A 14,176-nucleotide genomic window follows, 5' to 3' on the forward strand; every position below is an offset into this window, starting at 1 on the left:
GAGCATTGATTGAAGTCCCAGGACTTGTTTGAATTGATCCTCTAAAGTCTATAATTAAGTTAGAGTTTTTGAGCACCTATGCTGTCCCATACACAGTCCCTTTCCTTCGGGATTTCCCAATTTAGTTGGAGAGACACACATACTTACAGAAAACAGAGCGACAGCCAGGTGCCAGAAGAGTTCTCCAAGCATTAAGGAGGGAGAGAGCTCACAGTTGCCAAGTGTGAAAAATGGGTAAAATCTAGATAAATGAAAGAAGGGAAGGGGGGAGGGTGTCATTAGGCAGAGATAAAGAAAATGGGCACATTGCAACAGTTCTCAGACTTCTGTTTTAGAGGACCTGAGAGGGCTTTTCTATGCAGATCATACCTCTCCATATTTACCATATCAGAAAAACTGAGAAATTAAAATAATATATTTAATTGATTTAGAATAACCAGTCCATAACAAGGTCACCTGTTGTCATGAAAATGACTATATTTTTCAAAGCAAAAGAACAAACTTAGTGAAAAGAGTGACAGTGTGTAACATTTTTGCCATTCTCTTTGCTGCCTGCTTGTTAGACAGCTGGGTTCTCAAATGTGCCTGCTTGCTTTTTCAGTCTGTTGCAGTGTATTGTTTTGGTTGAAATTCATGAAGGAAATCCTGCTTCACATAGATATGTAACTGGAAAAAGGAGGAGCATTTTACAAGTTTTTTCAAATAACTGTAGATAAGCTTTTTGTATGTTACATGCATATCCAACAAGTGATGGTTTTTCCAGTAGTCATGTATGGATGGGTGTGAGAATTGGACCATATAGAAAGTTGAGCGCCACAGAATTGATGCTTTTGAACTGTGGTGCTGGAAAAGACTCTTGAGAGTCCGTTGGACTGCAAGGAGATCAGAGCAGTCAATCCTAAAGGAAATCAATCCTGAATAATCATTGGAAGGATTGATGCTGAAGCTCCAAAACTTTGGCCACCTGCTGCAAAGAGCCGACTCATTGGAAAAGACCATGATGCTGGGAAAGATTGAGGGCAGGAGGAGAAGGGGATGACAGAGGATGAGATGGTTAAATGGCGCTACTGATTCAATGGACATGAGTTTGAGCAAGCTCCGGGAGTTGGTGATGGACAGGGAAGCCTGGTGTGCTGCAGTCCATGGAGTTGCAAAGAGTTGGACACGACTGAACAACAACAACAGCTGGAGGCCACTCGCAGAGGTCACCTTCCTTTCCTGGTGGTCACTTGCAGTTCTATATCACGTGGAACTTACCCAGACTGGCTTATTACTTCATCAAGCCAGCAAGGAGGATCTCTAAAGTTGGAATCTTATATAACATAATTATGGGAGTGAATCTTAATAATGATTGCTTTCTTAAAGATTAATTGCAATGTGGAATCTGATACCATACTAGTAAAATTTTCATACTCCATTATAACCCATTCCTTTGTGTTGTATTTTGAATAAATCTTCTATCTTTGTGTGATGTTCTAACATCATACGTTGGTTATTTGGAAAACACTTGTTCACTGGGTTATGCCAGTCTTCCAAATGTTGATACATTTCATTATACAATTTCAAAAGCCACATACATTGATATTATCATCAATTTCATCAGGTGAAGATATTGTGAAACTATTAAGCTCACAGTGGTGGATACAGTTTTCTAAAATTTTAATTTTTACTTTATTATTGGTAACAAATTTTGTCATTTCTTTTCCATGAAGTGCCCAGGTTCACATCATTCATTTTGATGTGAAAAATGCCAAAAGCTCAAGTATAAATAATCCGAGTTTGTCTGTCATGCATTCTTTGAGATGAAAATGGTGTTCCATGAAAAAAAAACAACAGTGAATTCAGCTCAACTCCATCAATCACAGGAGTGCTTTTGCCTGAGGTATCCACTGGTGACCAGTATGAAGAAGTGCTTTCTGTGGACTTTCTAATCTTCATATACAATGTCACAAAAATGTGAAGTCAAGGGTCAAAAATTATTAACCTTTTTTTTTGCTTCATTAAGGGTATCCTTAAGTTCAATTGACCATCTTTAAAAATGCAGATGAGTAGCTGTGAAGAATACAGTGATTTATAGTATAGTTTACTGCCTTGATTCAAACTAAGGCACCAGCAATTTTACCCACCACTGCTTCTGCACTGGGAATGCAAGTGTCAACATACTTGTTCCCAGGGTGAACGATGAGATTCCAAAAAATTATTCAACATGTTGACTATTTAAGTTCAGTTCAGTCACTCAGTCGTGTCTGACTCTCTGCGACCCCATGAATCACAGCACACCAGATCTCCCTGTCCATCACCAACTCCCGGAGTCTACCCAAGTCCATGCCCATTGAGTTGGTGATGCCATCCAGCCATCTCATCCTCTGTCGTCCCCTTCTCCTCCTGCCCCCAATCTTTCCCAGCATCAGGGTCTTTTCCAATGAGTCAGCTCTTCGCATGAGGTGGCCAAAGTATTGGAGTTTCAGCTTCAACATCAGCCCTTCCAATGAACACCCAGGACTGATCTCCTTTAGGATGGACAGGTTGGATCTCCTTGCAGTCCAAGGGACTGTCAAGAGTCTTCTCCAACACCACAGTTCAAAAGCATCAATTCTTCGGCACTCAGCTTTCTTCACCGTACAACTCTCACATCCATAGATGACCACTGGAAAAACCATAGCCTTGACTAGATGGACCTTTGTTGGCAAAGTAATGTCTCTGCTTTTAAATATGCTATATAGGTTGGTACCAGTGTTTGTTATCTGCATTCACATACAAAAAGAAATTCTTCAGTCAGTGTCAGCACCAAGTGGTCATCTCATAGAAAAGAAACAGCAAGTTCAGTTTCATCTGTAGATGAATCCAGGAGTAAGGCAAAAGTACAGTTCTACAGTTGGGATATTAACTCAGTCTTCACATTTGTCACCAGATGTATCATTTGAGGAGTTCCAGTATCATTGGAAAGTAGCACTGTCATGCCATTATTTTTTTTTAAATGGCTTATCATGTAGCAGGCATTCAGCTTTCTCAATTGTACAAGGCTTTCTTGGTCTGTTATAGTGTGTATAGTGTGCACTTGTAAACATGAACTCCCTATTTTCCCTTTTCCCCCAGCCCCTGTTAATCACCCATTCTACCTCCTGTCTCGATGAATTTTACATTTGGGTGAAATCATACATTTACCCTTTGAGATTGGCTTATTTCATTTAGCAGAATATCTTCGAGGTTCATCTATGTTACAGCCCATGTTAGAATTTCCTTCCTTTTTAGGTTTGAGTGATAGTCCATTGTAGGTTTATACCATATATCACATTATTTTTGCTTCTTGATTTTTAAAATTTATTTAACTATAGTTGATTTACACTAATGTGTTAGTTTCAGTTGTACAGCTTTAGATTCTTTTCCACTCTAAGTATATACAACATTTATCCATTGTATATCCATTCATCTAAACAACTTGGGTTGCTTCCACTTTTTTGGCTATTTTGAATAGTGCTCTATGAACATGGGTATACTGCAGATTTGTGAAAACAAATAAAATATGTAAATACTTTTCTGGCTTTGGCCTTGTGGACCTCCTTAAAGGTCTTGAGGCCACCAAGGTTTCACAGTTCTCACTTAAGAACTGTTCACTGGAGTATAGTATTGGGAAATGTCTTCACATTGAGTTTAGGCATTTGGGGCATTCTATTATTAGTGTAAGACTTCCCTGGTGGCTCAGTGGTAAACAACCTGCCTGGCAATGTAGGAGACGTAAGAGATGCAGGTTTGATCCCTGGGTCAGGAAGATCCCCTTGAGAAGGAAATGGCAACTCAGTCTAGTTTCTTGCCTGGGAAATCCCATGGACAGAGGAGCCCATGGGGTTGCTAAAGAGTCAGATAGGACTTAGCCACTAAACAACAACAGAAAACAACTACTGGTATGCTTACAATAGGAAACAAGAAAGCAGTCTTCCTGGATTACATGATTTCAAGAAATGATTGAAATTTGATTAACAAAAAAAATTATAGCAAAAGTATGGGACATTATTTTGTGTTCTATAACCTGAACATGTTACTATTTAGAATGACATTCCCAAATATCAGTATTGAAATAGGAGTATTATTTTCATCAGCCATCCATTGGGAGTGGTGCTGCTTATTTGGAGCTTCACCTGAGTTCAGTGCAGCCTCACCTTTTTTGTTTTCATTGCACAGTTTTTATATTTAGGCTCTCTTAAAGGGAGCTTCTTTAAACATCAGTAATTATCTCCATATATATAGTTCATGTCTTTTGTTTTTTTAAAAAAAAGTCAATGGTGGTGGTCATTCATCTTTACTTTATAGTAGGATATCTCTGCTATGATTTACATGCTGTTTAAAAATCATAATGCCCTTCTTTAAACTCTGATTCATGGAGAGTATATTTGTTATATTTAAGTAATATTGTACATAAATAATAACATATAGATTGAGAGGACAAGACAAGATGTGGAATAGAGCTGTGATCATCAGACGATAGACACCCATGTGATTATTAACTGAAGAATGTGCACCATGGACCTTAGTACAAACTGAACATCCTGCAATCAGGTAGCAAAAAGTCTTGGGTGGTATGCCTGGCGTTCTTGGTTATGATTATGTTGTTTAGGTGGATGGTTGCATAATAAGATATTTAGTATATGTCTTTGTAACATGAGAGAAATTGTAGTTTTTTCCCTTTAGCTTTTACATCATGAGGAATATAGTTTTGCATATAACTTTAGATTGTTCTGTGATGATGAAAATGAATTGGGAAGGGGGAGCAAGTGGGAACACTAAGAAAACTACACATTTGGGTGACGTGATGCTTATTGTGGGAGTGCTTCTGTGAACCTTGGGCCCCTTGCTGCTGCAGCCTTGAAGATCAGGAAACTAAGCATCATTATTGTGACATAAAAAAACAAAACCCTTTTCCTGTGTGTTTGCCATGATTTTCCATGTTGGGCCTGTGATGTGGAGTTGAGATTTTAAACCATGAGATTTTAAAATGTGTGGTGGACTTCCCTGGTGGTCCAGTGATTAAGACTCTGCCTACTAATGCAGGGGTCATGGATTCAATCCCTGGCCCGGGAAGATTCCACATGCTGCAGAGTTTGTGTGCCACAACAACTGAGCCCAGGAGCTGCAACTATGGAGCCTGCATGCCCTAGAGCCCGTGCTCCCCAACAAGAGAAGCCACTGCAATGAGAAGAAGCCTATGTACCGCAACTAGAGAGTGGCCCCCACTCACCACAGCTAGAGAAAACCCACATCTGGCAGCAAAGACCCAGCACAGCCAAAAATAAATAATGCAATTGTTAATAAAAGTTAAATGTGTAGTAAAGTTTATAATGGCAAACTTGATGAATTCATTTCTCCCATGAGATGATGTAGGTGGGAAGTAGAAACACTTTGGCTGTGTTTGTTAGGTAGGGCCAGACCGTATTCTACCATTAGGGTTGGTATTCGGAAGACAAATACATGACTTTGTGCCTCCTTTTATGATTTGCTTGGCAGAGAACGGTGGGTAGAGTGAAGTCTGACAATTTCTTTGTCATCCTGATCAGGATTATCTCCATCTGACGGGAATAGGGGGCGTCCCATTTCCAAGGACAGGTAGTTGAGACCAGTGTGGCTTTAGAACCTTGAGAATACTGAGTCTTGATTGCCTGAATGGAAGCTTCTGTCAAAGGCAAGAGAAAACGGTGATCACAACATGGTAAAGACAGTCTTTTCAGGTGGATTGACCAGGGCCCAGTGTACAGGATGGATTAGAGGAGGAAAACTGAAGGTCAGACAGTTAACTCTTGTAACTGAGACACTTAAATCCTGTTGGTATGAGCTCTGATTTCTGTATGATTTGTTTTTACTACTTCAGGCAATATTTGAAGTAGGAAATCTACTAATTTAGACTGGCTGGCCAAGAAAGTTAATAGATCCAGTGTGGGCTTTTGGGAGAAGCACTGCTCTTGGTGTCTGTGGCCCGGGGTGTAGCCCAGCACTTCTGTGAATACGAACTACCTCTGAAACCATGGACAAGGCCCTTGAACTCTCTAGACCTTGGATGTAGAGGAGCTTATTTCTAAGGCTCCTCCCTAGCTAATTTTTTTTAAGTGTCTCATTTATTCCTTGCAAGTATACATTTCTAAGTACTCACTTCTACATGCTGCCAAGCAGTGGTCTTTGAGGGGCCTCTTGTGATGAAGTATGATGAATAAATGATTCATGAACAATTAACAGTGTATAATTCCATACAAACAATTTTGGAGCTATAACTCTCTCATAATAATTTTCACTCCTTTAAGGAGAGTTAAGCCCTTGTAATTCTGTTCGCATCCTTAATTTATTTGAAAAATGAATTTTTCTGAGAGATACATAATTCATCTTCCCTAATTAGATTGTAACCTCCTTGAAAGCAAAATACTTCATTGTGTTCTGTTTGCTTGTTTGTTTTAATCCATCATAATGCCTTAAAGAGCGTTAAGCATCCAGAAAGCACTTAATAAAGCACATGAGTGAATGAGTAACTGGAGCATGAATTTCCATTCAAATCAAATTATTATGAACTCTTGAAATATTGAAACATGAATTAATAAAGGTTTAGGCCTGTGATATTTTATTACTTCCCTGAATTAAATAATGTGTTTGTAATTATCACTGCTGTGGTTCCATGTAGGTGTAACTAAGTGATCAGGCTGAAGCCAGGAAAGGTCTCCACAGTGGACAACTCTAGGACGGGTTGGTAGGAGTTAGTTCATAATTGTATAATTTTTATTCTCTATGCAGAAAGAAAATATCATTTTCCAGAGATCAGTCTTGGAGTAACCTCATGGATCTAGCGTAGTTGGGGAGGGAGAAACAAAGTGGTGTTTAGAAGTGACAGAGGTCAGTTACGGAGAGAACAAAACACTTTGTCGGTTATATGGCCAGAAGGAGAACACTTCTTGACTAGAGATGATTTTTCAGATGAAATCTTTCTAAGACATAGGTTTCCTGGCATCTTCATTTAGTTTCTATGAGAGTCAGAGACAAGATGACTGAAAGAAAAGGATGAAGAGGAGGATGCCCCCTGTGGTGATGGCGGGAGGGTAGCAGATATTGTTAGGGGAAGGTGGGAGAGGAAATAGCCCAGCTGGAGAGGCTCCTCACTGTGGGAGGAAATTGACCTCTGTCCACATCCATAGTCCCTGGACCTTCTTTATTCCTAACCCAGGACAGTCACTGATGTCCTAATGATAAATCTGACCTGTGATCAATGGGAATAGGGATATTTGACCTATGTTTTAAAACATTATATCAGAAATCAGTTAAAACAGATAATTAAATATTTAATTTCTTTAACAGAAACACTTCTATAAACACAGTAAGTGTATCTATTTTTTTTTTTCCTGATAGTACCTTGGTTATTTGCTCCTCTGAGGACTGAGCTAAATAGGTGGATGCTCCAGAGAGCTGTTTAAATTTTGTCCATAAAAATCATAAAGTCAGCCATTCATTCATGGAGCCAGTGTTCACTGGCTGGCAAGCATGTGTCAGAAACTTTGCCAGTAAGTGGAGGTATAATCAAGATATTACCCGGTTCCTGCCCTCTGGTAGGCAAGTATGATTCTGTGTGATAGTACACATCACCTAGGAAGGATCAGAGAGGACGACTCTGCTTGGGGGGCTGGGGTTTTAGAAACCCTCCTAAAAGAGGTGAAACTTGAGACTTCTCTGCTGCTTTAAATTATTGATTCAAAAATGATTTTTGGATGAAACCACAGTGACCACGTGTTGACGTAGATGACCAGAACAGCCTAACTTGGCTGGATGCTATGCCATTCCATCCTGTCTGCTCTTCCATCCTCAGTGCTGGGTCATTGCCTCAAGAATAGTACTGAAGTGACATATAAGAGACACTCTGAAATGGACCTAGGCCTCCCCACTCTGCAATCTCCATCCTTTCTTTATCTACACTGATTTTCACTCACAGTATCTTTCCCACTAGATTGTAAGCTCCTTTGTGGTCATGATAATGATCGTGACATTGATGTCAGAGGTGCTGATGATAATTCTTAACGTCCTTTGAGCATTACTCAACACCAGACTGTGTATGCATTATCTCATCTGATGCCTACAGCCTCTGAGAAAGGAGGGGGGGGTGTCATTTTCTCCTATCTTTCCGAAGATGTCATTGAGACTTAAGAGAGGTTAGATGACTCTCTTATATCAGTCATCATCACAGTGGAATAGGTGGTCACTTGTCTGTCTAGTATTTTTTGTGTGTGTGTGAATCTATGCATATAATTTACATCCTTCCTCCCGGCCACTTGCTCAGCTACAACATGTTTTTGTTTGTGGTACGTACACGATAAGTGACAGATTCTGCTCTGTAGGGAGATTATGTTCTCTGCTGTCTCATTGTTCTGCTTGACATGCTGTCAGAGTGGTCCCCACATGCCCTTGGGTGCTAAGGCATTGAAATGCAGGTTACTATTTGTCCTTCAGCCTGCTCTTCTGCCTTTTGTTTGCCATCACTGGCTCTTTTCTTCTCTTTTGTCCGGAGTCTGTAGCTTAGCACTCTCTCTTGGCTTCTCTCTTGAGTAGCACCGCTTCCATGCCTATTCTGTCACTGTGCCTGATCCCCAGCCACGTTCTGCCACTGTGGTCTCGGGCTGAGCCCATGATGACTGCTCCTTTTACTCCTCGTTTACTCTCTTCCCTCTCTCATAGAGTCTTCAGTATGTTTCAGCATTCCCTTCACGAGGCTGGCAAACTGGGCTTTTTTTTGCTTATGAACTGACCAGACATTTTGTGTTAGAGAGTCCTATTCTTGGCCTTTCTTCTGAGCTTTATCCCTGGGTGGCTGTGTGGGTGCAGGAATATTACCTGGTCCTCAGATGTGGTTGTTTGTTTGGTTGTTATGTACAACTCCCAAGCTGGAGTTGTTTAAGAACTAGAGTTTTTTAAGTACCAGAGATGATGCTCAACTGTGTTCACAGCTGTTGTTAGGACTAGAACAAGTTATCAGTCACCTAAAACTTTATTTTCATGTCTGTGCTGTCTTTCTAAAAGAACTTATGACAAAGTTCTCTATGAAATCCAGCTAGCAGCTACTTCGTATTTTATTCTTAATAAATCTTGCTTGAATATGTGGATTTTTTATTTTAACTCTGATATTGACCAAATTACTCTTCCCTCCAGTGGACATTTTGACTCTATTATATGGATACTTAACAGTAGCTAGAGGATAAAGATTCCCTGTTTTTACACAGTGGTTTGATTTTCAGCCCCTAATTTGGGGACACATCTATATGGAGAGGAAGAAGTGTGACACAGTTTTCGCTTACGTGGACTCAAGTGAGATTAGCTGGTTCCAACTATAAGCTCTACCGTATGTTAGTTGCATGACCTTGGGTAACTTACATCCACTGTGCCTCAGTTTCCTCATCTGTAAGATGGGGTTATCACATTGATATGAAGGACTATATGTGTTCACATTTCAAAATACATAGATAGTGCTGCCTGAAAATGTCTTCAGTGTAATGTATGTGTTTCTTAACTGAACTCCGAGCATGTCCTGCAATGAAGTTTATTCTCAGGACCTAGTATAAGCCCTCAGAAGTTTGCTGACTAGGTAAAAGAATGTATAAAAAACATAGCAAATCTTTTGCTAAATCTCATTAGTCCTTTACATTTTTTTTTTTTATTGAATAAATTGTTCTTTTCAGCTTGTTTTCTACTTTAAAGTGACTTTTCTGCTGCTTTAGCTTTCGGAATTTCATTGATTTGATTAAGATTCATTTGTTGATATTCTTTCTGGCTGTGCTAGAGGCAGTCATTAGCCACAAGAAGATTCACTTAGCAATTTCCTAAGAACTGGCTTTGGTTCTAAGTTGTCTATCAAATATAACTTAAGACAAAAACGTGTGTGGTTTTATTGAAATCTATCTGTTGTTCATCATGCATAGTTTCTGAGATTATGAAAATGGTCATTCATTACAGCATGTCTCCTAATGCTTTATGTCAAGTGAATTTATTCTTGGTTCATAGAAAGAGTTGTAGCAAGTCCTTAAAATATTTATTGCATTTTGCTTGTTAAATTCTAGACATAAAAATACTCCGTTGAAAACCTGTTATACCATAAAGGACTTCAAATATATAAACTATTCAAATATGGCATGTAGGCTTCTTTTTTAGTTCAAGGGAAAATGTGGGTTATTGATCCTCTTAAATCCACTGGTGCTAAGAAAGCAGTTCAAATTGTAATCTCTCATTGGACATTTGGTGATATAGATGAACAGGCCTTTTCCCCTCTCTTTTGTGCAGGATGGACTTAAGTTGGAAATGCTCTTGAAAGACGTGGTACTTGAGTCTAGTGTCATCACCATTGGAGATTCAGGGCCATGCCTGTTCTCCTCCCCACTTTCTTTGGCTGTGATGCTCATCTGTGCTTCTGGGAACCAAAGCTGGTTTCAGCACAGTGTCCGAGGCCAAGAATAGCTATGCTCATTTGGTTGAACACGCTGTTAACCTGGTTAGTTCAGCTCATGGTCTTGGACAAGACCTGCCATTTAATAGAATCCATCTTTGCTGGCCCCGTAGATATCAGGCCCCATGGAAATCCAGGACTTTTGCTCCTACCCCATGATTTCTGTGGCAGTCCTGGCCCTTGTTATGGGGAACCTTGATGCCTGACCCTCAGCTCCTCTGTTTTCCCAGTATTGTGTCCCTCATTTTATAGTTTAGGCCATAGCCTCTCCACCCCCACCCCTCATGGATTTATTTATTTATTTATCTTTTAATATATTTATTTTTATAGCTGATGGCCCTTTATCTCTTCCTTCTGGGCTCCCCTTTATTCCCAGCTTCTCTAGGGTCCCCAAAGTAGCAACTGGAATCATAGTTAATAACTCTTGTCCTGACACTGTCTAGACTTTGGTCTGATTTTGAATATCTGACTCTTTAAAGTCACACAGTAGCTTGAAGCCCCCTACAGAGAATGTTTGATAGGAACTTGCCTCCTGCCAGCAGCTGGGTCTCCCACAAAGCTGCTAACTTTGAAGACAGGACTCCCTTAGTCCGTGCTACAGCAAAAGCTCTGCACAGGTCCCTTGGGACACAATGTACGATTGAATGTGCCTCTGTGTGATCTCAGGTAAAAGAGGGAAGATGACGGGAGTGAGACTCAGTATCTGAACTTACTTACTTTTCTTTACTTACTTTACTTTTGACATTTGTTTTGTAAGTCCAGGAAGATTCTGCATTGTGCAGCGCACTTCTTTTTTTAATTAAAAATGAAGTGTCAATTCTGCATATCTGAAGCTGAAGCTATAGACAAGAGGTACTCAGCATGACATCAGCAAGTATGTGTGTGTGTGTGTGGGTGTGCATGTGTCAGTGTGGGAGGGTGTATTATATAATGAAATCACCAGTGATGCTTTTCCAGAATAGACATGTATAGTTTCTACCCCTGCTCACCAATTCAGTTTGTGGTAGTGGCAGATGTTTGAGTCATCTGCAGATTCTCTTGTGCTTTCCATTATGGTGTATTTGGACTATACTCATGGTGGGTCATAGTTATTGGCAGTGGATCATAATAGCAATAGGAACTATAACTAATATATATTGAGTAATTATTCTGTGCCAGAAACTTTAAGTATTTTTCTTTTGTGCTGATTAAGGCATTTGCTCAAACAAAAGCAATCTAGCATGATAATATTATAATTTGAAAAATAACTTGACTGTATATGTTTATATATCCACATATAAGTTTTTATATCCACATATAAGTTTATATATATATTATATACTTATTTTATATATATATATATTTATTGTATATTTTTCCCAATCTGTTTGCCATGAAGTAATGGGACCAGATGCCATGATCTTAGTTTATTGAATGTTGAAGTAGCTTTTTCACTCTCCTCTTTCACTTTCATCAAGAAACTCTTTGGTTCCTCTTTGCTTTCTGCTATTAAGGTAGTATCCTCTGTATATCTGAGGTTATTGATATTTCTCCCGGAAATCTTGATTCCATCTTGAGGTTCTTCCAGCCCGGCATTTTGCTTGATATACTCTGCATGTAAGTTAAATAAGCAGGATGACAATATACAGCCTTGATGCACTCCTTTCCTGGTTTGGAACCAGTCTGTTGTTCCATGTCCAGTTCTAACTGTTGCTTCTTGACCTGCATACAGGTTTCTCAGGAGGTGGGTAAGGTGGTCTGGTATTCTCATCTCTTTAAGAATTTTCCATAGTTTGTTGTGACCCACAAAGTCAGAGGCTTTGGCATAGTCAATGAAGCAGATGTAGATGTTTTTCTGGGTTTCTTTTGCTTTTTCTATGATCCAACAGATGTTTGCAATTTAATCTCTGGTTCTTCTGCCTTTTCTAAATCCAGCTTGTATATCTGAAAGTTCTTAGTTCACATGTTATTGAAGCCTAGCTTGAAGGATTTTGAGCATTACCTTTCTAGCATGAGAAATGAGTGCAATTGTGCGGTAGTTTGAATATTCTTTGACATTGCCCTTCTTTGGGATTGGAATGAGAACTAACCTTTTCCAGTCTGTGGCCACTGCTGAGTTTTCCAAATTTGTTGGCATATTGAGTGCAGCACTTTAACAGCATAATCTTTTAAGATTTGAAACAGCTCAGCTGGAATTCCATCACTTCCACTAGCTTTGTTTGCAGTAATGCTTCCTAAGGCCCACTTGACTTCACACTCCAAGATGTCTGGTTGTAGGTGAGTGATCACACCATCATGGTTGTCCAGGTCATTAAGACCTTTTTGTATAGTTCTTCCATGTATACTTACTACCTCTTCCCTAATACCTTCTGCTTCTGTTAGATCTATACCGTTTCTGTCCTTTATTTAATGGAACAGTGACAGACTTTATTTTCTTGGACTCCAAAATCACTGTGGATGGTGACTGCAGCCATGAAATTAAAAAACACTTGCTCCTTGGAAGAAAAGCTATGACAAACCTAGATAGCATGTTAAAAAGCAGAGACATCACTTTGCTGACAAAGGTCTGTATAGTCAAATCTGCGGTTTTCTAGTAGTCATGTACGGATGTGAGAGTTGGACCATAAAGAAAGCTAAGTGCTGAAGAACTGATGCTTTTGAACTGTGGTGTTGGAGAAGACTCTTGAGAGCCCCTTGGACAGCAAGGAGATCAAACCAGTCAATTCTAAAGGAAATCAGCCCTGAATATTTATTGGAAGGACTGATGCTGAAGCTGAAGCTCCAGAACTTTGGCCACCTGATGCAAAGAGCCTAGTCACTGGAAGAGACCCTGATGCTGGCAAAGATTGAGGGCAAGAGGAGAAGAGTGGGCGACAGAAGATGAGATGGTTGGATGGCATTACTGATTCAGTGGACATGAGTTTGAGCAAACTCTAGGAGACAGTGAAGGACAGGGAAGCCTGGCATGCTGCATTCCATGGGGTCGCAAAGAGTCGGACACAACTGAATGAGTGGCGGTTATATATTTTATATATATTATATGTTTATTATATCTATTTATTATATATATTATGTATATTTATTATATATATATTTCCGGTCATGAATCATCCTTTTTCTTGGGATGGGGTAAAAGGGCTTTGTAAATTGATCAGTATGTGTTGTTTTTAGTTCTACTACAGAAATCCTTCATTTAATATTCTTAAAATTCAAGCTGGAGCTAACACATATTTATTAATACTTACTTTCTGCCAGATTCCATGCCAAATGCTTTCATAACATTTAATTCTTGCAGGAGCATAGTACAAATGGCTCTTGAAAAGCACAGATTTGAACTGTGTGGGTCAACTTATATACAGATTTTTTTTCAATAGTAAATGCTACAGTGCTGCATGATCCAACTTTGTTTGAATCTGTGGATATGGAGGAACCACAGATGTGGAGGGCAGAGTATAAGTTATATATGGATTTTCAACTATGTGTAGGGCCAGTGCCCTTAACCCTTTGTTTTTCTAGAGTCATTCAACTGTACTTCCAATTTTACCTATAATTTACAGATGTGGAAACTGAGGCATAGAGGATTTAGAGATACAATGATAGTACAAACTTGTGCTTTATGAGTGCTTACACAGACATGTTCTAAATGCTTGTGTTGTTAACATACTTAACCCTCACGACAGCTACATGAAGGATTACCGTTATCTTCACTAGTTTATAGGTGAGAAAACAAGCACCTGTAGGTTA

The 14,176-nt window shown here is 39.4% G+C and overlaps 1 protein-coding gene across 10 annotated transcripts in view; it reads left to right on the forward strand.

Annotated features, from left to right (window-relative positions):
• PARD3B (par-3 family cell polarity regulator beta) overlaps nucleotides 1-14,176 on the forward strand; it is a 1,110,743-nt gene that overhangs the window by 16,676 nt on the left and 1,079,891 nt on the right. The window lies entirely within an intron of this gene.

Source organism: Giraffa tippelskirchi, chromosome 3 (genome assembly GCF_054371585.1).
Source record: "Giraffa tippelskirchi isolate mGirTip1 chromosome 3, T2T-mGirTip1v1.2.pri, whole genome shotgun sequence".
NCBI classification, from domain to species: Eukaryota; Metazoa; Chordata; class Mammalia; order Artiodactyla; family Giraffidae; genus Giraffa; species Giraffa tippelskirchi.